At 36.1% G+C, this 24,171-nt stretch overlaps 1 protein-coding gene across 3 annotated transcripts in view; it reads left to right on the forward strand.

Annotated features, from left to right (window-relative positions):
- Positions 1-24,171, forward strand: part of LOC136826864 (B-cell linker protein-like) — an 850,768-nt gene that overhangs the window by 310,843 nt on the left and 515,754 nt on the right. The gene's annotated exons all lie outside the window — the stretch shown is intronic.

Raw genomic sequence — 24,171 nt, forward strand, 5'->3', positions numbered from 1 at the left:
TTGGTTCAGTTGTTAGTTGAACGTTTGGTGTTGGTCAGCAACGGTCACGAAGTTAATCTCATTACAGCTTTGGTGCAGTGTAGCTGTACCTAGGAAGGACTCAGGATTCAGCCATAATTGTCGGTGCCTTCAGATCCACTTAAGTATTTCTTTTCATCTTAAAGTTCATTTAGGGAGATTTCCTTTAGAGAGATATGCATATCTAAATGTGAGGAGAATTTCTTGGAGTGTGCTTTGGATGAGGGTTACAAAGTAGAGATTTTGCTCATGCCAATCCTAAACTCAATTCAGGCTAAGAATATCAAATGCGCCATTTGAACTAACAGTAAGTTTGTACCATTATGTGCAATATGGTTTTGATTGTGAGCTGGAATAATATAGTTGAAGTAACCTGGGTATCGTAGCATAAAACTTAGGCTACGATTAGATTAGTACATTTCAAACTGTTTAGGCTATACGATTACTTACGATTTGAAATGCTATACTTGTTCTGAGCGAGTCAGAATAAATTGGTGCTGTGGCCGGGATTGCAGTGATTGGTTGTTATAGCAGTGATCTGTATTGTTAGTGTTTATGAAATTTTAAGGATTGTTGTGTTACTTGGCGACAAGGATAAAAACGAGACTGGCTGATAGTGATAGCCATTTTAGAATTAGTCACGTGTTAGCCTAGCCTGAAATGGATGAGTTACTTATGTGAAATTTAATTTGAAATAAAACCCTATGTTGTACATTGTATATATGTATGTGTGTAGTCAAGGGCACATACAGTAGAACCCCATGTCTCGACTGTACCAAAACTTGACTTAATCGGATTTCTAGTACATTTTGCGTTGGAGCTCGAACAACAAATCGGAATCTAACCTGATGAATCATATGATGTTGGTAAACAAAAGTGTTCTGGTCAGCCGCTGCTAGTTGGTGTTGTTGGTGGCATTCTTCCCATGCGTATTTAAAAGTGTTTAACGCCCATACATGCTGCTACTGTTGTTTATTGAAAGATGTTTTACAGTGATTTTGTACACTATTCCTGTAGACTCTGTATGAAATTTGCCACAAATTAATACTGAACGTAAACAACGTTTATGTGATTAGTACCATGATAGGCCACCAGGATGGCGCTTTGGTTTGTTTACATCCACTCATTCCACAAGCTTCCTAGTGCTGACGTAATTTCGGCAGTTTTTCTTAAGTTTATGATAACAGACATAATTCAGCTTAATTTTAATATTTTATTAATTTACTGTAATAATCAGGCTTGTTTTTCAATGTTGTTATTATTAACAACAGTTTATGAGTCTACCCATTAGAGTACATTCTGGTATTACCTATAGGCTACCTAGCCTAGCCTATGGTGCTTGGTCTACCATCGGTAATACGGCTGCATTTGTCGTAGGCCAGTTTTTTTATACAGTATGCATTTAAACGTGACAAAAGGGCGTCTAATACAGTAAGTTATTTAACTCTGAACTTATTTAATTGTAATATATGTGTAATGTTTTGTATAAAAAGGCAAGGTTGGGGTAATGACTGGTGGTCAAGAACGGATTAACCCATTTTCAGTTCTTTCTTATGGGAAAAATTGATTCAGATTTCAACTAAATCGCATCTCGACGCTTCTTCTGGAACGGATTAGTGTCAAGAAGCTGGGCTCTTCTGTATATATACTATAACTGGTATTGATCTACTATTGATTAATTTGAAAAGGTATGGCCAACTTCTAAATATTATATTTGCTAGTGCGTTATATATATATTTTTTGGAGCTGGCAGTTTGTACACCTTTTTAGTATTAAGAACTTATATATATTGGTATTGGGAAATTATAGTCTGAGATGTCTGACATGGATGAACTAAAGAGGAGATGAGGGGTTTTAAGTCTGTGATAATTGACTGGTCAAAAAAGGTTGAACCTTTCTTCACTGAGAGACTCCGTGAAGGAATATTTGCAGAAAATCCAGGAATTTGATAATGAAATATTGGATTTAATGGATCCTGGAGGGCAGCCTGACCAAATTATGAATCAAGCTGAATATATCCTAAAGGTAGCCACTGAAATTCATAGACTAAACTCCTCCATCATGAGTCTTTTAGCTGTAAGGGGTGAACCTAGTGCACCAATATTGCCTGTTAAAGCTAGTGTAAAGTTACCTAAATTAGACCTCAAACATTTCGATGGTGATGTATTGGAATGGAATTAATTTTGGGAACTTTATGAAGTATCAGTACACCAACGTACTGATTTTGAGAAAATACAGTTTTCCTATTTGAAGGGCCAATTGGAAGGTAAGGCTCTTGAACTGATATCTGGTTTTAAATTAAAGTGATAAATATTTGCAAGCAGTGAATTTGTTAAAGGAAACCTATGGGTAAGTTGTGTTTAGTTAGTAAACTCTTCCAAACTGAGACTCCCAAGGCAGATGCAAAATCGCCACAAGGTTTCAGAGCGCAATTTGAATGCTGCATAAGATCATTGGAAAGTGAACAACTGGAATTGAGTGAATTGTATAGCATCTTGCTCTACCCCAAACTGCCTAGTAATGTAAGTGAAATAATAAAACAAAGGTGTGGAGAAGATTGGCACCTTTAAAAATTATCTTGAAGAAGAAAACAGGTTTTGACATAGGAAAAACCTATTTTTGGTAGTCACTGTTGAGTCCTCAAAGGAGTTACCTTCCATGGTCTACCAGAGCTCCATGGTGACCAAACTAATATCAAAGAATTCCCTTCTAATTTAGTTGGTCTTTTGGCCAGGTATTGTGTCGTAATGATTAACAATATAACACATGATGGAGTATATAATGGGCTCAAAGATAAGAGAGCACTTTCCCATATCTTCAGCAAAGCTGAACCCAATTTTTCCAATGTCAGTTAACCTGCAAGAAAGAGAAGTGACTATTGCGCATGCGCATCCGCCCTCTTGTTTACAACCGGGCCATTAAAAGACCAAGGAGCCATTACTCTCTGTTGGTCAATGCAGGTTGATCCCTTTGCCCAAATTCCATGCCTTTTCGTCAGGGAAGTGGGACGGTTTTGAGGACTCAACAGCGACTACCAAAAATAGGTTTTTGCTACATCAAAACATGTTTTTTTATAGTGTAGTCGCTGTTTCGTCCTCAAAGGAGCTTTACAAAAGAAATTGACAGGTGACAAAAAAAGGCTTAAGCTCTCGCTTTTTAATCCCAACACCCCAAAGGAAATAACATTTCCAGTCCAACGTCAAGCCACAGAGTTCAAGTCCCATTCTTTATTCCAAATCCTTTTCAGGTTTTGAGCCAAGGAACAAGAAACTATGCACGAACTTACGTTTTAGGACGTAGTTCTACAGTGGCTTACCTAAGCATGCTGGGTTTTGTTGTAGTACTGTCACCCATCTCCCAGCGATAAGTTAGCATACTCACCGTCAATATGACCCCTGGTTTTCTGCCGCAGTACCTAGGGGTTAAGACTAACTATGCCACCTACTGATACACAGTGTAGTCGAATTTGTTCGAACATGTGGCAATGATTTAACTGATGACCACCCTATACATCTGGAGACTTCTTTGAAAGAGACATTTCTGAAGAAGGCCAAAGATGTACTTACTTTCCTAACATCATGTGACCTGTGGAAAGTGTGTGGATATCCCTTTTTAATGAGAAAACACTACAAACATTCTCAGTCTTTGTAGGGAGAGTGGTTGGTTTGTGCTAGGGTGTAGGAAAATAGGACCTTCTGGGGGTGTTTGCCGTGACTTCTAGGTAAACCTTAAGTGCTTGAACTGGGCGTAATGTCCTGTCTGCTAAATTGAATTTTCTTATAAGAATGGATTTCCTTTTTATAGGATCCATATTCTTGGCCAGGAATGATGGGCCAGGGGACAATAATAATTGATGGTCAGCTATTTGCATGATGCATCGTCCCCATCTAAGAGAGCCCAGTTCACTAATACTGTATGAGCTCCTGATGCTAATGCAATCAAGATCACCTTTTATAGCCTGTGCATTGCGGTTGTATTGGGTCCACTGACCTGAAGGGCTGATAGAAGTCAAACACCTTGTCCAGGGACCAAGAAATTGGAAGCCTTTCGGGAGTGGGCCTTTGTAGAGCAAAAGACTGCGGAAGGGAAGTGACAACTTCTATACTGGAGTCAATCCCAAATCCTTAAAGCAAGGGTTCCATTAATGCAGCCTTGTATGTCATAACTGTTGTAACCACAAGGCATTTGTCTTCAAAAGGGTATATAAGAAAAATATAGTTTTTACATAGAAATCTCAACTGGGCTCTCAGTATGGATATAATCTAACCATATCTTCCATACGGACTGGTAATGCTGGATAGAAGTCCGTAATTTTTGCACTAGGTACCTATCAATGTTGAGTGAGTAATTATTACGATAGATATTTTTAAAAAATCTATACGTGAAGGTCTCAACTTAGAAAGGAGAGACTTTACCTCCTACTATCTGGGATAGAACAGTGGACGACAGTGGAATTGATCTTTTTGTCCGTTGTAAAACTTTACTTACTGGTATATTAATTTTCAATTCCATTTTTAAGTAGGCGCCCTTTTTACTGACACAAGGGCACCAGTAGCTCTATCTAGATGTGGTAAAAGTTATTGCAGGAGAAACTAGCTTTAACCATAATCAGTGTAGTTTGAACATGTCCATTTACAGCAGTCATTCTTAGGTATGAGCGCTAACCATAGCTCTTCTCACTAGCATCAGAAAGTGGAGTTCATAATGTATAACATTGATGTTGGTTGGTTTAGTAACTACTCTGAGGTGTAATATTCTTTAAATGGTGTAGGTAAGATATACAGTTTTCCCTTTCAACACTAATATTCTCTGGAACTGGGTCATCCTAACATAGGTCTTGCTTACAAAGAGTTTGGAGACATTTCTTACATGTGAGAATGAATGGAGATATACTAGAGGATAAAAAATTGAACCAACTATTGATAAAACTCCTCTTCTAGTATCAGGTATTTGTATATGTTTGATATTGAATATAAAGTCATCTGTTTCTGTACACCATTTGATTCCCACTGTTCTCTGTACTGGCAATTTGTCTTTTGTTGAATTAAGATTCTTAACTGACTTAGCTGTACTTCATCAGGACACAGCCTTTATCACATCAACGTTGTTGGCAACAAACTTGTGCAAATGGAAATCACCCTTCATACATATATTTTGGCAGTCTTCATTATATTTATAGCTAAGGGGATTTGATGATAACCGGACTTTAAATCCAGTGTAGTGAAAAATCTACTGTTCCTGACTTTTATCAACAACTTTTTGATAGAAGGCAATGGGTATGCATTATCTTCTATGACAGCATTCATTTTACAATAATCAGCACTTAACCTGAGAGATCTATCTTTATTTTTAACCATTACGATTGGAGAATCCCAGGGAGACTCACTTTCTTTAATAGTTCCTTGATCTTTCAATTTATTAATTTCATTCTCTATTGCCTGTTCGTGACAGACAGAGTTCTAAATTGGGTTTAGATTAAAGTGGGGGTGGTTTGATCTGTCTTTATGTTAAAAGGAAATTTATTAACCCTCTAACGCCGAGCCTCTATTTACAAAAACGTCTCCTGTATGCTGGCGGCGTTCAGGAGGTAGTGCCGAAGCGGAAAAAAAGTTTTTTTCAAAAGATCACAGCACGCTTAGTTTTTAAGATTAAGAGTCTATTTTTGGCCTTTTTGTCATTGCCTAAAGTTTAGTATGCAACCACTGTGAAATGAAAATATCATTATCATATATAACATTGAAATATAAGACAGCGCAAAAAATTCTTCATATATAATTTTATACAAATCGCGCTGTGAGCAAACGGGTGAAAGCTAACGCGTTATTTTCTTTTCTTTGTATTACATACTAAATCGCGACAGATTTTGTGGCATATAAAAATTGTAAAACGATCAAAGCAACACAGAGAAAATATTATCACAAAATGATGCATGAATTGCATCGCATGGATGTAAAAAATGTTTTTTCAAAAATTCACTCAAATCGAAATATTGTGCTAGAGACTTCTGTTTGTTGAAAAATGAAGGTAATTGATTGAATATTACTAGACTGTAAGTGTTTTAGCTAATTGCAGTTTTCGACCATTTCCCGTCGAGTTAAAGGACTGGTCGAATTTTTCATTTATCGTGATTTATATGAAAATATTTCAAAACTGGTAAAAGCTACAACCATGAGTTATTTTCTGTTGTATTCTACATGAAATTGTGCACATTTTCATATATAAAAGTTTATGTAACGACTAATATAAAATGGTGCAAACATTACGACAACGTGACGAAAGAATTTCTGAGATGTTCAGCCGAGTTACCGCGACGGACGTAAGGAAAATGTTTTTTCAAAAATTCACCATAAATCGAACAGCGCAGAGACTTCCAATTTATTGCAAATGAAGGTAAATGATTGAATATTACTAGAATGTAAGAGTTTTAGCTTACAATTGCGTTTTTACCATTTCGTCGAAGCTAGTTGACCGAAGGTTGAAATTTAACATATCGGATTTATGTGAAAATATTTCAAAACTGATAAAAGCTACAACCATGAGTTATTTTCTGCTGTATTCTACATGAAATTGCGCACATTTTCATACATAAAAGTTTATGTAACGACTAATGTAAAACGATGCAAACATTCCGACAACGTGACGAAAGAATTTCTGAGATGTTCAGCCGAGTTACCGCACGCAGACGTAAGGAAAAAGTTTTTTTTCAGAAATTCACCATAAATCGAAATATTGTGCTAGAGACTTCCAGTTTATTGGGAAATGAAGGTACATGATTGAATATTACTAGAATGTAAGAGTTTTAGCTTATAATTGCGTTTTTTTACCATTTCGGTCGAGTTAAAGCTGACCGAAGGTTGAAATTTTGGCAGTTATCGTGATTTATATGAAAATATTTCAAAACTGATAAAAGCTACAACCATGAGTTATTTTCTGTTGTATTCTACGTGAAATTGCGCACATCTCCATATATAAAACTTTATGTAACGACTAATATAAAACGGTGTAAACATTACGACAACGTGACAAAAGAATTTCTGGCGCGGACGTAAGTAAAAAGTTTTTCAAAAATTCACCATAAATCGAAATATTGTGCTAGAGACTTCCAATTTGTTGCAAAATGAAGGTAAATGATTGAATATTACTAGAATGTAAGAGTTTTAGCTTACAATTGTTTTTGACCATTTCGGTCGAGTCAAAGTTGTCCGAAGGTTGAAATTTTGGCAGTTATCATGATTTATATGAAAATATTTCCAAACTGATAAAAGCTACAAACTGGCGGTTGTATTTTGTTGTATTTTACATGAGAAACTGGTACACATTTTCATATATAAAACTTTATGTAATATTAATATGAAACAGTGCAATTATTTACAAAATGATGAAAGCAATTGAAATTTTCGCCGAGTTACCGCACGGACGTAAGGAAAAAGTTTTTTTCAAAAATTCACCATAAATCGAAATATTGTGCTAGAGAACTCCAATTTGTTGCAAAATGAAGGTAAATGATTGAATATTACTAGAATGTAAGAGTTTTAGCTTACAATTGCGTTTTTCGACCATTTCGGTCGAGTCAAAGTTGACCAGGTTGACATTTTTTGTAGTCTACTTACGGTACGTCCACTCAGCATCCAACAGACAATTTTAGTCGACGTATGATACGTCCAGTCAGTGTTTAAGGGTTAATTCTACCTGGGGTTTCGCCTCCAATCGCAATTATGGTTGTGTGCTGGTCTCCCAGGACAGTTGGGCTGTTGCTAAGACAGGTTGGGGGAAAGTGTTATCTCCAACCTCTGCTTGCCGTTGGCGCTCACTGTTCAGCAGCACCTCTATTGCTGGAATTACAGCTGCCAAGGGCCGTTCAGTGCTGTACAGAACCCCAGTCATGGAAGCAGGGAGAGTTTTCGTTAGAATATGATGGCAGAAGGTTTCTCTGCCTTTTTGATTCCTCTCTCCTTCTGGGGCCAAACTGTCAAAGTCTTGGGACTCCCCCACCCCTACCCGGTTTGTACCCTCCCACATATCCATCCTTTTTCTCGCGGAGGATTTTTAGCGAGCTCTGCTTAATCTTTAAACGCCAGCCTCTATTTACGAAAGTGTTCAAGCAAAGCGTCGGGCAGGGTTTGGAGTTAGTGCTTGGTTTAGAAAGAAAATTTTTTTCAAAATCACAGCACGCTTAGTTTTTAAGATTAAGAGTTCATTTTTGGCTCCTTGTTTTATCATTGCCTGTCGTTTAGTATGCAACCATCAGAAATAAAAAAATATCATTATCATATATAAATATTGGAATACAGTAATACTTCGATCTTACACGATTCGAGTTGCGCGAATTCACACAATACACGAATTTGTCACTGAACCTAACTAATGGGCATACGCGATTTTTCACAGACACGAAATTCTGAGAAACCCTGCAGAAGTGGGTGTTTTAATTTTTAAAGCAATTTGTTTTCATGCTTTTATGTGTAAAATCTGCATGAAAAAATGCATTTCATTCTTTATGTAAAATCTGTATGAAAAATGCATTTCATGCTCTATGTGTAAAATCTGTATGAAAAATGCATTTCATGTTTTAATGTGCAAAATCTCTGATGAAAATGCATTCATGCTTTCATGAGGAAATCTCATGAAAATGCATTTCATGCTTTCTATATGTGTAAAATCTGTATCGAAAAATGTATTATTTTTATTTTTGTACATGCGTAAATATATGTGTAATTTCAGCACATTCAGTTAGTGTACTTTACAAGATGTGATACCCATTTGCAAAGTTACTGCACTTTTCAAAGATGACAACTCTGCAGAAATGCTTGTTTAATGATTGAAGTACATTTATAAAAGCCATGCTTTTGCTGTGGTGTAGATTAGATAGGGAACAAATAGAAAAGAGAGAGAGAGAGAGAGAAGAGAGAAAATTAAGAGTAGAAGAGGCAAAGAAATACAGTGGATAACGGCCAAATGCTGTGTCGTGTTATCAATACGCAAGATGTTTACATTGCAGTATATCGTGGTTTAAGCCATAAACAGTCGTAAAATGGGAAATAATGAATGCATTGAAGCCAAGCAAAACATGAGTCAGCACAGTCTAAATGCTTACAACAGCTGATTCTATAGTCCCTGCCTTTCCGGAAGGTGTTTTGTGGTTCAGGAATTTGGGGTTGACCCAAGTGATATACTCTTCAACCTCCAATCAATTATGTGGAGGGGTCTTTCCCACACCCCTCCTAAGATCACTCCTATCAAGTCCTCTACAGAGATTTGAATACACCCACTACAGTCCTTCCAATCAGCTACTTGAAGGGGAGGCCTGCTGATTGACCTTCCAATAAGGCTAGAAGGAGGTGGATTTTTTTGCTAGATAGCAAGTTTCCTGAGGGTTCAACGAGTGAGAGACCGATGAGGAGACCAGAGTCAGAACTGTGTCCTTCAAGGAGAGTATTCCAATCGCCTGCAGTTCCCATATAGACTGATCTCAAGAGTGATTCGTTTCTATCGTTGTAACTTGTTAATTTGGTACTGATTCTCATAATATTAAGTACTAATTAAAGTGAAGAAATTAATGATCCGTCTCTATACGCCTTTCTGAGAGATATCATTTAAAAGGAATAAATATACAAAGATAGCACACTCATCCGCGGTTGCATCTGAAGGACACCTGAAAGAAACCAAGGTAAGAAGAGAAAGACTAAAATCTATGCAAACATATAACGAAGAACGTAAAAAGGAAATCATAAAAACATTACAATTGGTGGCAGCTAAAGTGGATCCAGAAGGCGAGATTGAAACAAACGAACATTAATGAAATTATCAGTGCAATTATTTGTTACAGAAACGAATTCTAAGCAAAACGAACTTAGATTTTTTTTACGACGATGAAACAAAATATTATATCAGAAGAAATAAAATACTCCAGCGAATAGCAGCCATAAATAAGAACGCTGAGGTGAATAAACAGTTTATTGCGCCCCGGCCAAACATTTTGAACTGTTATCACAACAAATTGAGCAAGACGCCGACAGCGATAATAAGCCCAGTGTTAGCGACATTGCATCGGCGGATTGAAGAAAACAACGCATGCCTTTCAACAAGATTCCAAAGCGAAAACTACAGCGAAAAAACAACGTGAGACATAGTGATCCGACAGCTAAACATTCACCGAATGAACAACATTTAGCGATATCACTTGGTTATCAACACAACACAGTAAGGAATTTACTATCCACTCTTAATAACAAGTGAAGATAAATTTTTTAGCATCTTGCTATAAGATTGAAAATTAAGAAAACTTCTAGTGAATAAAATTCTTTGCATAAATACCAGCATTTCTATGATAAATTAATTATTTAGTAAATAATTTGATAGGGAATTAGCTCATTTTTTTACTGGTTGGTGATGATTATTTGAGAAGTTATATATGTAATTTTGTGTACTTATTATAATGAATTTTAATGATATGATGCCCAATTTCATAAGAATTTATTTTGAGTATTGAAAAGTGTTTAATTAGTAATTTGAACTCAATAGAGAATTTAATTTTTTTTTTTTTGTGTGACAATTTGAGTTAAATTGGTTTTAATCTTGCAATATAACGAAAATATTTTTTGATTGATACCTGAGGAAAAATTTTTTGTGTGTGACATAACGAGTATTTGATGAATTACTGAACACTGTTAGACATTCATGCATTACGCATTTAAGACTGTCGACAATTAGACGGCTTTAAATCTCAAGACTAAATTCCCACCCGCTGTAGTGCAAGGAATACTAACAATAATAACACAAATACCAGAACCAAAATAGTGCTAATCATTCTAATAATAATAATAATAATAATACACAGTAACAATACTAATAATACTAATAATACTGCACATTACATAATTCTTTAATATGAACCAGGCGGCCATAACAACTAGCCACACGCTTCTGTGGACAGGTGGATGATCTCAATCCTGACAAAAGCAGACTCGAAGCCTATAATTGTAAATCATTACAGCAGATGCAGATAGTCGCATAATTTTGTGGGAAATAACACAGATGAAAGAGCTAAGATAAATGAAGCCTTGCTGCTGTCAGCTCAGAACATGGAGACGCACATAAAACTTTTGAATTCCTACAAGTTTTAGCAAATTTAATAACTATGTAGAATTTGAAGAAATTTGTTTATCACTCTGGGAACCAGAACTAGACTGACGGTTTATATAACCTAACTGATTTCTAACCTACAATATAAAACAATTGTTAATTTAGAATGCTAAAGGAGAATGCAATAGAGAAAATAAGCGAAGATTTAGAGAAGACAGGTATTACTATAGGAGACAAGGATCAGTTTGGGGCTAGTGCCCAGAATTAGTTGAGCTACGGTGGCTGTATTAAATTACCTGTCATTTGGAACCATATATAATATTCTGAAGAGGAAAAGAAAGTTTTCAGAAAAATAAAACTTGATCCCAGAAAAACAAGCCTTCAAACATTGAAGATAAATGAGAGAAGAAATCAAAGGAAAGAGACAACTATCCAAGGAATCTGGGAACAACAGAAGCACAAAATGAAAGGAAAGCTGGGGAAATAATAACCTAATTTTAAACTGAATAATAAATTTATGATAATTCCAGACAAGTGAAATAGACTAAATACCTTCCAAGGGAAATATGCCCAAAATACTAAAAAGAAAATGGAATCCAGACTGGGGAAGAAACAATCTAACAAAGAGTGGACCACAAAACCTATAGATATGGTCAAAATCAAACACAAACACTTCCAACTCCAAGTGAACTATTCCGCCCAAGGGGCTAGACCCAAGACAGCCTGCGAAACCGTGGGTATACAACCATTGCAAATGAGTGTAGAAAACCTAGAATTCAATGGCTTGTAAGAAAATAGACATTTAACAAAGAATTGCTGGTTTAAAACACAAGAAGGAAATAAAGAAATAAAGGAATTAAGTAGTAAACCGCTCAACATCAAATAAGTCTCAAATCAATGACAATTTATCCCCACACAGAATACCACAAGAAACCTCTAAAGATAAATTAAGAAAGAATTAGCAAATAGGAGAAGTGAATATTCATCCGCACTATCCATATTGCAGAGTAAAGAAGTAGTATTTTCCATGGATGAAGAAGAAATAATCAGGAAAGGATTTACCTATCATTAAAATTCCAATACAGAATAAATTATAATTGTCCTATGGATTCAGGTAGTACTGTAAGCATAATAGATAAACACACATTAACAGTTACTTAGGCGTTAAAGAAATGCCAATTCAGGTCAGCAAGATAATAAAAGAGTAGCGGGTAAACAGATAAAAGTTTAGGTAATGAACTTCTTAGAAATAGACCTTTCGTCACATAAAAACTGTTGAAAGTCTTATAGTTCTAGAAGACAGGTTCTTCCTTATTGCAGTGTTGTTCTCTTGCTATAAATTAATGAAGAAAATGTGGAATTATACTGAATTGCTGAGAAGGAAGGATTAACGTTACACAAGATAATAAAAGAGTTGTATGCTTACGCTTGAAGAAGAAAAGTTTCACCAAATCTGATCAATTTGTCTGAGACGACTTCAACAAGCGACAAAGACATACAGAAAATAACTTATCATCAAGAGAACAAATCAAATTAAATGAATGGAATTAAAAGGAGGAATTTCCAAAATTACAGACTAGAAAGATAAGATGCACATCCAGAATTAGGTACCTCCAACAAAAGAAGTGACCTAGAAATAAATAAAGGTGATCTCCAGTGTTCTGAATATGACAAGGAACAAGACATTTATGAGGATAATTATGCAGAGATAAATACAGAACATATAGCAATGTAGCAATCAGCTATGATAATGAAGGAAAATTAGTAAATGAGGTACTGCTGTTAAAGAAAATAAATAAAGTAGATATAAATGATATAATAGCAGTAACTGAAGAAACTAGTATAGATGCAGAACATTGTTACTTTACAGAAAACAAAAAGATGAGGAAGTATGTTGTGTAAGTACTGCTGATGATAATAAAGTACAGTTAATACTAAACAGACAGGTAATTTTGCAGATCCAAAGTGTTTAACAAAAATACATCTTAGGAAAGGGAAGAGATAGGAGTTAAAGATGTTCTTTACTAAAATGAAGAGTTACCAGAATTTTAGTTAGAATGGATAATTCTTAGTCCACATGAAGGGTGATACTTGTGAAGTTTATGTCCAGAACTACTCAGATAACAAACTAACACTTTATGCAGGCATTATCTTTTGTAAAGGAATACCATAACAATCCATTACTAACATTAGAAGAAGAAGCATTTTTCTCTGTAACTGGCCTAAACATCTGAATTAAGCAAAGAAGTGAATAAAACAGATTTTCCAGAAAACAAAGATAGATTAATTCAAGTATTAGAAAAATACAGAGATGTACAGCAATAGAAGGAGATAAATTAGGTAGAACAATGTCCTAAGGCATAAAATTGTATTAGATGATGGAACAAAACCATTCTTTATTCCTAATTACAGATTACCAATAAGTCAAAGAGATCTATAGTTGATGGTAATTTGATAGAAGAAATGAAGAAAGATGGGGCAGCTATTCCTTCTAAATCTCCATATAATTCTCCATTACTACTTGTTCCAAAGAAAGATGGAAATTGAGACTGTGATAGACTATAGAGTTAAATTCCAACACTATCCCCGATAGAATGCCAATGCAGTGATTCAAGATATGTTAGCTCAGTTAGGAGGTGCAAAGGGGATATTTTCATCTTTAGATTTACTTAGTGGATACTGGCAAGTACCTTTAGATCGAAGAGTCGAAACTATCTCACAGCCTTCAGCACACAAGGAACACTTGCAATTTGGAAGTCATACTTGACTCACTTCCTCTATTCTTTTTAACGTTTCTGTTAGATTAATGCTTCACATTAGGGGATATAGAAATGTTGCAGTTTACTTAGATGATGTTATCATTTTTAGCAAAGATTTAGAAAGTCACCTCAAAAAACATTAGAAATAGTCTTGGAAAGATTAAGAGCAGGATTAAAATCAAACAAAGAAATGTCAATTTTAATGAAATCTTGGAATACTTAGGACATGTAATTAGTGAAGATGGTTCAAGTAATGCAAGCAGGCAAGATAAAAGCAATATTGAATATCCAGTCTACCAATTTGAAAGCATTGGAGAAGATTCCTAGGAATAGACCTTTCATTAAAGGCTTTGCTACAATAGCCAAACCATTAACAGAATTAACAAAGAAAGATGTCAAATATGAATGGAATAAAGAACAAGGACAGCTTTCCAAACACTAAAGAGTAAAATGACCAGGAATCCTGCATTGTCTACCCAGATTTCTCGTTGAAGGACTTTACTTAGCCTGTGATGCATCAAGTACCGGGCTAGGGCTGTATTATTTACAAAGGACAAAACAAGAATGAGAGCAGTATATTATGCCAGTAGAGTTTTGAATGCTGTGAGAAAAAATTATAGCACAATAGAAAGAGAATGTTTAGCATTATACTGGGGTCTAAGGAAATTTAGACACATAATTTTAGGACATAAAGTCAATGTACTTACTGATCACAACCAATTTGTGATTTGTTTAAGAAGAGAACTTTACAAATAACATGAAGTTCAATAGATGGTTCAATAGTGTGTTAGAATTTGCACCAGAATTCAGATATATATCCTAGGAAATTTAATACACTAGCAGATGCATTATTATCCAGAGCCCAAGAAGAAACAGAGAAATGTATTACCACTAATACTTTTGTTTTAGCTGTCAAGTGGTAGATTTAGATTTGGGAAAGAGTACAAATACAGCAAGGGAAGGGATACAGAAAATCAGGCATATAATAGACAACTAATGACAGATGAATCTTTAAACCTGATTTTGTTTTTAATCAATGGATTACTGTATAAAAGACTAACAGAGAAGAATGGTTATTCTCGACTATACATCCTGAAACACTAGTCAGAGAAGTTTTAGAACTACCACACTCATAGCTGCTAGCAGGACATCCAGAATCAGAAAAGACAACTAGAACTCTAACCAGAAAACCATTTTTGGCCCCATTGTAGTGAGGATGCCAAGAACTTGTACAAAATTGTGTAGTTTGTAATCGCCATAAGCAACGTAAATCCAAAAGCTCCTCTGAAAAATACCCATCGGAGTTGAATCCATTTCAGGTCGTATCTATGGACTTTTAGGTCCATTTCTGAACAACTGTTAGGGGGGAATAAACAAATATTAGTCTTTTTAGACTATCTAACAAGATATGTAGAGATCGCACTGTGCAAGAATAGGAGATGCAATGACAGTAGCAGAAGCCTTAAACTAAATTCACATGAGACATTCATGTCCCCAAGTTCTTCTTTCTGATAACGCAGCAGAATTTACTAGTGAACTTTTAAGAAAATTATGAATTTTATGAGATAAATAAATGTCAAATCACAGCATATAAACCAAGTTCAATGGAGCAGTGAAAGAACGAATCGTAAGATAAAGGATATCCTGGAAACTTTAGTTAAACCTAATACAGAAGACTGGGATTTAGCTTTGAAGACGTACAGTCACTATAACAATACTGTAAATGAGACAGTAGGAGAATCACCACACTACTTGTTATACTTGATACGAAGAGACTATCAAATACGCTATCAGATGATGCAACACCACCCCGACATAATTTATAACTACGATGACTATATTGCCTGGAAAACTAGACGTACATATGAAACGATCAAACAGACGAGGGACTAGACTTAAGGAAGCCTTGAGTGTCCGGCTAAAAGTACTATGACAAAATAAGAGCTAAACCAAAAATTGTGGTGTAGGTGCTCAGGTATATGTTCAGAATCATATTCCAGAAGGTCCACGTAAAGTATCCGCAAAGTTCCAAGGTCCTTACAGGTGGCATTAAAGTGTTGAAGTTAAATAAGCTAAAGATCATATGAGAGGATCTAAAGGAAAGAATTGTTCATACCAATCATGTAAAGGTAATAAAAACAGACTCTTGGTCCAATAAGAGAATAGTTGAATTATTGAAAGAAGCTGGAACAGAACCAATAAATAACAAATACAATTTAAGAAAAAGATGAAATTTATGTAAAGTGTTGAACTATTAGATATAAACAATGTGTAGGCATTATTAAAATAATTCTCATGTATACAGGTAAATATCTGATAAGGCTTATTCTTACAGATACAAACATGCGGTTCTTCTTGGTTATCATAACACTGCTTTTATGTGTCATCTGAGGTGGTGATCCAAGGTACTCATAATAGGAGAAAAAGGGAACGTGAAATTAATAAAGGACTTAGGGCATAGTGAGTATTGACATTACATCAGTGCTTATCAATGAAATGACATTGAAAGATGTCCAAAGGGAATTGAAATCATTAATTAGAAAGTAGAAAATAACAGTGTTTCTACCATTGTTGGAAAAACTAGATAATGACATAGGAAGTGTAAGTAAATACAAGATCCAAAACGATCCTCTGCCTTTATAGAACAGCACTTAATTCAATTATCGAGTTTGACAGACTCCTAACGTAGAAAAGAAAGTGCCCGTATAGACAAACTGAGAAATGGGCAGCAACAAAGGCATTAAAAGTTAAATAAGATTATACTCAAACTTAAATATAAGGAATTGAAAAAATAAAGGAATTTATTAATCATGAACACAAACATTACCAAAGAGATTAAGATAATAACAGATGAACAACATTTAAGTACATTTATGAACAATGTTAGAATTGTATTGCAAGACCATAAAGATCTATTAAATGCCATTTTGTTAGCCTATAAAGGAATATTAAGTCCAACATTAATAAACCCAAGAGAATTAGAGGGCATAATTAGTGATTTGCAGAAGCGACATTACACCCTAAGTGGTAAAGGATATAATGGTCTATTATAATTTGATAACCACCAAGGTAGTTAAGAATAAGATCCTTCTAATTTTACTCTTTAATCAAAAAGAGGCAGATGTACTGATGTCCATACATCCTTTCCTCTATGCTGATAAAGGAAAACGTAATTATCTCAAATGTCAACTACATCAATTGCATTAGAAGAACATGACCGATGTCATTTATTACTGATGCTCAATTAAGAGATTGTATACTTTTGAAAGATAAAGAGTATATTTGCAACCTTGACAACCTGTATGAAACTACTAATGCCTATCCTTGTGTTCAAGAAATAATTGAAAACAAGAATCAAGAGACAGTACTGTGTACAAAATTATCCAAACATGATTTTGTTTCCATTATAGTAGAACAGTCAGTTTTTGTGTTTTCACTAAGTCTAAATAACAGCAACTATTAATTGCCATGCACAAGTACTGAAATTAATTTCAATAATGTCCATGCTTTGATAAGACTTGCAAGTTGGGTTATTCCTAATAAATTATATTATGAACCCTATGTCTTCACAGAAATCACAATCCATAAAAATAAGCCCTACATGAACTACTCTAGTGAAGTTAAAGAATTTAAACTGTCTCAGTTAGAGTTAAAACAAATAAATGAGTTGTTTATATGAAAATTTTTCAAAACTGATAAAAGCTACAACCATGAGTTATTTTTGTTGTTTTCTACATGAAATCGCGCACATTTTTATGTATAACACTTTATGTAAGGCCTAATAGAAAACTGTGCGAAAATTACGACAAGGTGACTAAAGAAATTCTGAGATTTTCAGCAGAGTTACCGCGGGTGGAGGGAAGGAAAAAGTTTTTACAAAAAATTCACCATAAATCGGTAATATTGTGCTAGAGACTTCCCGTTTCTTGCAAAATGAAGGTAAATGATTGAATGTTACTAGAATGTAAGAGTTTTAGCTTACAATTGCATTTTTCGACCATTTCAGTCGAGTCAAAGTTGACGGTAGGTTTAAATTTTGACACATCGTGATTTATATGAAAATTTTTCAAAACTGATAAAAGCTACAACCATGAGTTATTTTTTGTTGTATTCTACATGAAATCGCGCACATTTTTATGTATAACACTTTATGTAAAGCCTAATAGAAAACTGTGCGAAAATTACGACAAGGTGACTAAAGAAATTCTGAGATTTTCAGCAGAGTTAGCGCACACAGAGGGAAGGAAAAAGTTTTTTACAAAAATTCACCATAAATCGAAATATTGTGCTAGAGACTTCCCGTTTGTTGCAAAATGAAGGTAAATAATTGAATGTTACTAGAATGTAAGAGTTTTAGCTTACAATTGCATTTTTCGACCATTTCGGTCGAGTCAAATTTGACGGTAGGTTTAAATTTTGGCACTTATCGTGATTTATATGAAAATTTTTCAAAACTGATAAAAGCTACAACCATGAGTTATTTTTTGTTGTTTTCTACATGAAATCGCGCACATTTTTATGTATAACACTTTATGTAAGGCCTAATAGAAAACTGTGCGAAAATTACGACAAGGTGACTAAAGAAATTCTGAGATTTTCAGCAGAGTTACCGCGTGCGGAGGGAAGGAAAAAGTTTTTTACAAAAATTCACCATAAATCGGTAATATTGTGCTAGAGACTTCCCGTTTCTTGCAAAATGAAGGTAAATGATTGAATGTTACTAGAATGTAAGAGTTTTAGCTTACAATTGCATTTTTCGACCATTTCAGTCGAATCAAAGTTGACGGCAGGTTTAAATTTTGACACATCGTGATTTATATGAAAATTTTTCAAAACTGATAAAAGCTACAACCATGAGTTATTTTTTGTTGTATTCTACATGAAATCGCGCACATTTTTATGTATAACACTTTATGTAAGGCCTAATAGAAAACTGTGCGAAAATTACGACAAGGTGACTAAAGAAATTCTGAGATTTTCAGCAGAGTTACCACACGCTGAGGGAAGGAAAAGGTTTTTTACAAAAATTCACCATAAATCGAAATATTGTGCTAGAGACTTCCCATTTGTTGCAAAATGAAGGTAAATGATTGAATGTTACTAGAATGTAAGAGTTTTAGCTTACAATTCCATTTTTCGACCATTTCAGTAGAGTCAAAGTTGACGGTAGGTTTAAATTTTGGCACTTATCGTGATTTATATGAAAATATTTCAAAACTGATAAAAGCTACAACCATGAGTTATTTTTTGTTGTATACTACATGAAATCACGCACATTTTTATGTATAACACTTTATGTAAGGCCTAATAGAAAACGGTGCGAAAATTACGACAAGGTGACTAAAGAAATTCTGAGATTTTTAGCAGTTACCGCGTGCGGAGGGAAGGAAAAAGTTTTTACAAAAATTCACCATAAATCGAAATATTGTGCTAGAGACTTCCCGTTTCTTGCAAAATGAAGGTAAATGATTGAATATCACTAGAATGTCAGATTTTTGCTTACTGAAAAATACCAAATAATATATATATATATATATATATATATATATATATATATATATATATATATATATATATATATATATATATATATATATATATATATATATATATATATATATATATATATATATATATATATATATATATATATACATACATATATATATGTATATATATAAATCATCAATGAAGGGCAGAGGGACACACAGATATACAAGCTGTAACCCCTTTCACAGATGGTTTTCAATTTTTAGTTTACTGTATATTCAGTTACCTTCATTTTAATGTAATGATTTTTAAAACTTTTGTTCTCTAATTTTAACGTTTGTGTACATTTGTGAAAAATTTTGTATGAATAACTTTAGCCTTTATTTCTAGCTTTTATGATTTTACAAAGAATTTTATTTTCATATTTTAACAGCCCTGATGATGTAATTAATCCGATAATTACGAAACGTTGGAATAAAAGTCAGCTTGTATATCTGTGTGTCCTCTGCCCTTCATTGATGATTTTAAGTATGGATTGACTCCTGACTCTCACACTAATCTGTATATATATATATATATATATATATATATATATATATATATATATATATATATATATATATATATATATATATATATATATATATATATATATATATATATATATATATATATATATATATATATATATATATATATATATATATATATATATATATATATACACATTCACACATACACACATATATATATATATATATATATATATATATATATATATATTATATTTTTTTTATTTTGGTACGAATACAAAACTAAAAGGAATGCAGGTGAAAAACTTTTTTTTGCATAAAACGAAATAATATACAAAACACCAATAAATACAGATATATAAAAACTTGTAATAAATATAAAACGAAATATAAAATCAATGCAGAATACCCACTCGTAATCCTGACTCTTTGTTCTATTCTTGTTTTCTCCCTCCTCCATTGAAGTCTTGCATTTTTTTCCTCTCGACATGACGCAGGTACAGGTGGAGGAGGAGACGCCTACTGCAGATGGGCCGCCCTTCGTGGTCCACTGCGCCAGTGTCCCTCGGGTAGGCGCACTCCAATACATGACCGCAGTGTGGTACTTGCGGTCACACTCCCCGATCCTGCAAAATGCTACCTTGCAGGTGCGACAGACGAAACGGGTGTCTCTTCTTCTGCCATTCATATGGCACACCCAGCACCGTTTCTGCTTACACCCTTCTAGGGGCTCCAGTGTGTGATCCCCTGCCTGCAGCCGACACACAGGGTCCACTACCCGACGGGACATTGGAATGTGAGGGAGGGCAGCAGAAAGGACAGGGACAGCAGGGGTGGCATCATCAAGGGCAGCGGCAGCAGGGGCGGCATCATCAAGGGTGGCGGCAGCAGGGGCAACGTCGGCAGGAGCAGGACGACCGAGGTTGGCTCTCCTAGTGACATCTACCCTATCCTCTCGGGGCAGATCTGGAGCTCGGGGCAGGGGGGCGAAGGCCACTCATCAGGATTAAAGTTTATGAGGGCATTCCCAGACACCTTGAGAAACTGGATGTGGGACAACCTCCGGGTGTTGGAATTGTACCCACAGTAGAGGATGTAGGCATTCTGGAGGGCCAACTGAAGGAGGTATTTGAGGAGCTTCTGTGTCCACCTCCTGGTTCTCCTGGTGAAGGGATAATACTGGATGAATTGATCAAAGAGATCAACTCCTCCCATGTGCCTATTGTAGTGCCCAATGACGGTAGGCCACTGGACAAGAAACTCCTCATACGCAACTCGGCCCTGCCGAAGTGTCTTCTTCCGCTGAAGGACCTCTTCTTGGATTGGCTCATGACTAGTCGTAATCAAGGGCACGAGTCGGACCCCCTTCCAACAGATGACGAAGACATCTCCATTCCGCCACCACTCTGTCTCTCCTCTTGCCAGATGTTGCGGCTGGCTAGTGAACCTCTTGAGGACATTCAGGGCCCTAGGCACCAACCGAAGAGTACCACTGATGTGCACACCTTCTTCATACAGTTCCTGGGCCAGGGCTACCGAGTTATAATAATTATCCATAAACAGGTGGTATCCCTGGTTATGGAAACGATCCACAAGACCGAAGACAGTGTCACGCAGCGTGAGAAGACCCCGAATACACAGAGAAGTCCACGACGTATCCAGTGTTGGATTCCATAATAAAAATAGCTTCACACCATATTTCTTTGGCTTCTTTGGGTTGTACACTTTTATACTTAGACGCCCTTTGTATGGCATCATCCCTCATCCAAAGAAAGGTTCTTGGAAGGAACCACGAGAAACTGGCACTGTTTCACGAATGTAGTCCAACACTGGGGACTAAGATGAGGCGATCAGGTTATTCCGGTATGGCCCTTCAGGTTGAAGGCGTTGAAATACCTGTCCACCGCCAGGAAACTATCACGGGGCATAATGCCGGGCACATTGGGCGTACTTAAAAAAAAATTCCGCCTCCAATAACGCCTGACGTCGGCAGCAGGCATCATTCCAAAGAAAATGTGGAGCCCCAAAAAATGTGCCATGTCCATGAGGTTGCAGCCCAGCCAGCAATACGACAACGTTGTCTGCAGTTCCTTACGGCAGTACCGAGCACAATCCGCCGTCTCTGCAACGAGGTATTCCAGCAATTCCCGCGTAAGGACGAGCTGAATGAACCCCAGTGCAGTGAGAGGCAAAGGGACGGTCAGTCCAGGTGCTGCGGTGAATGGGTGCATGTTAGGTGGGGTGGGGTCCTCCAACCACCCCTCATCACTTTCGGATGAACGGCCTTCACCTAAGCCGCCGCGACTTTGCGACCTTCTACGGGCCCGTGCGCGAGCACGCACTTCGCACTCCCACCCTCCCCACTGGCCCATCTCCCTCACTTTCACCATCACTTTCTGTCTCGTCCCCACCAGCCACAATCGGTGCCGCCTCCTCCTCCTAAGACTTTCCCATGATAGTCATCACTGACATCGGGCGTGATGTCCTCGTCACTAGATGACCAACTGCCATCAAAATGAGGACTTTCCACCTGCTCTCGATCGAGCTCCAACAAGTACTCATCAATGTCCTTTTGTTGGAGGCCTCCCAAATGCTTACGAATGCCCCTCAGGACACCCCGATGCTTCCTAGGGGTCGTAAAAGGCACAGGATGAGGTCCTTGGTCCCTTTTGGCCACACGTGGCCGCACAACACGGCGTTGAAAAGCTGGGTCACCTTGGGTGCTTGGTCCCTCTCCAGCATCCAAATCTAAAACTCGCCTCACACGCTCACTACCGACAGGCAATATGCGCCTTTCATGGTCCTGACGACGTTGGGACATCTCTGCAAACGTCCTGTTGCGTCACAAATACACTAACATTCACAAAAGTTCTGCAAAACACAAATGCGTCAAGAACTCGCTCTCCGACGATGCGTCGCCTATGCTTGGTAGTGCGAGAAGAAAGAAATTCGTGCATGCGCAGCTGGGTCACGCTTGTAAACAAAACAACAGCGTGATCCGTGAACTCTCAGCATCCCTCAAGGCACGTAATTTAAAATCTTTCGCAAACTAGGCCTATAACTATTTTTCCTTGAATATTTAAAAAAAAAATTTTGTAGTCGACGTATTTTACGTCCACTTGGCACCCGACAGACAATTTTAGTCGACATAAAATACGTCCAGTCGGCGTTTAAGGGTTAATAACCGTTGTACTTCTCCTAGGTGTAATCTGGTCTGTAGACCATTTACGTTCCATTATATAATATAACTATTGAAAATATTTTGTTATTGCGGTCGAGTTTTACTCTCTTTTTTTGTATTATCAACTTGGATTTTTTTTAATAATTTACTCACGACATTCATTTGTTTATCTTTGTAATATATTAAGTGCTCAATGCAAATGCAACCTTTTTCATGAGTGCTTAAATCAGTGGTTTCTTTTTTTCTATATTTCATAACATTTCTTATAATGTTTGTTAAACTATCTTTTGTTACGATTTTGTTATTATTGCACAGTGCAATGAAACAATCATTAAATCCACATGTGTTACCATGTATATTTCTTTCTTCATTTGTTCTTTTTGTACCAATTATTGGTGATGGAGTAATCTCTTTTCCCTTGATATAGTCATTGTTATCTATGGTACAGTTGTCTTCCACTTCTTCGGTGTTTTGGATATCTGTATCCATAGGTTTTACTATTAATTTAGTAGATAAAGGTATATTCTAAGCTTGTTTTTGTTTTTGTTCTTTCTTCATATCTTTTGTCTTTTAGTTTGACCGATGTTTCTCTAATAGTTGTTGATTTCTTTGTTTTGGGTGGTGTTCTTTCTGAAGGCCTTTTTTTATCTTTAATTTCCAGTTCATCATGACCCTCTTCTGTTCTTCCGTAGTAGCATCCTCCTGTGTTCCTATTTGCATTAATATTTCAAATGAATTTGATAAAATGACAGCTCAGTGGTAACGTCAACTGGAGTTGCTGGATAAGTTCTGTGTCGAGGGTTCGTGACCCGGCAGTACCAATCCATTTATCACTTATAAATTCCTCTTCAGTGATAATTCTCCATTGGAGATATTCCCAAGGTAGCGTGAATTTGATAATAAGTGACATTTGTTGCTTCATGATTGTATATAAATCACGGCGTGATAAAAAATTTCATAATAAGAGCTGTGTGTTCCAAACGCACCAATGAACTATCATGGCGGAGGTGGCTTAATGCCGAGGCTAAGTACAACTTCCCCGCTCACGACGGGTGAAAAACAGTACAGCAGACTCGGCATTGACTTATACCTCTCTTGATAGCTCAGT

The sequence above is a fragment of the Macrobrachium rosenbergii genome, chromosome 41, assembly GCF_040412425.1.
Source record: "Macrobrachium rosenbergii isolate ZJJX-2024 chromosome 41, ASM4041242v1, whole genome shotgun sequence".
In the NCBI taxonomy this organism is placed as follows: Eukaryota; Metazoa; Arthropoda; class Malacostraca; order Decapoda; family Palaemonidae; genus Macrobrachium; species Macrobrachium rosenbergii.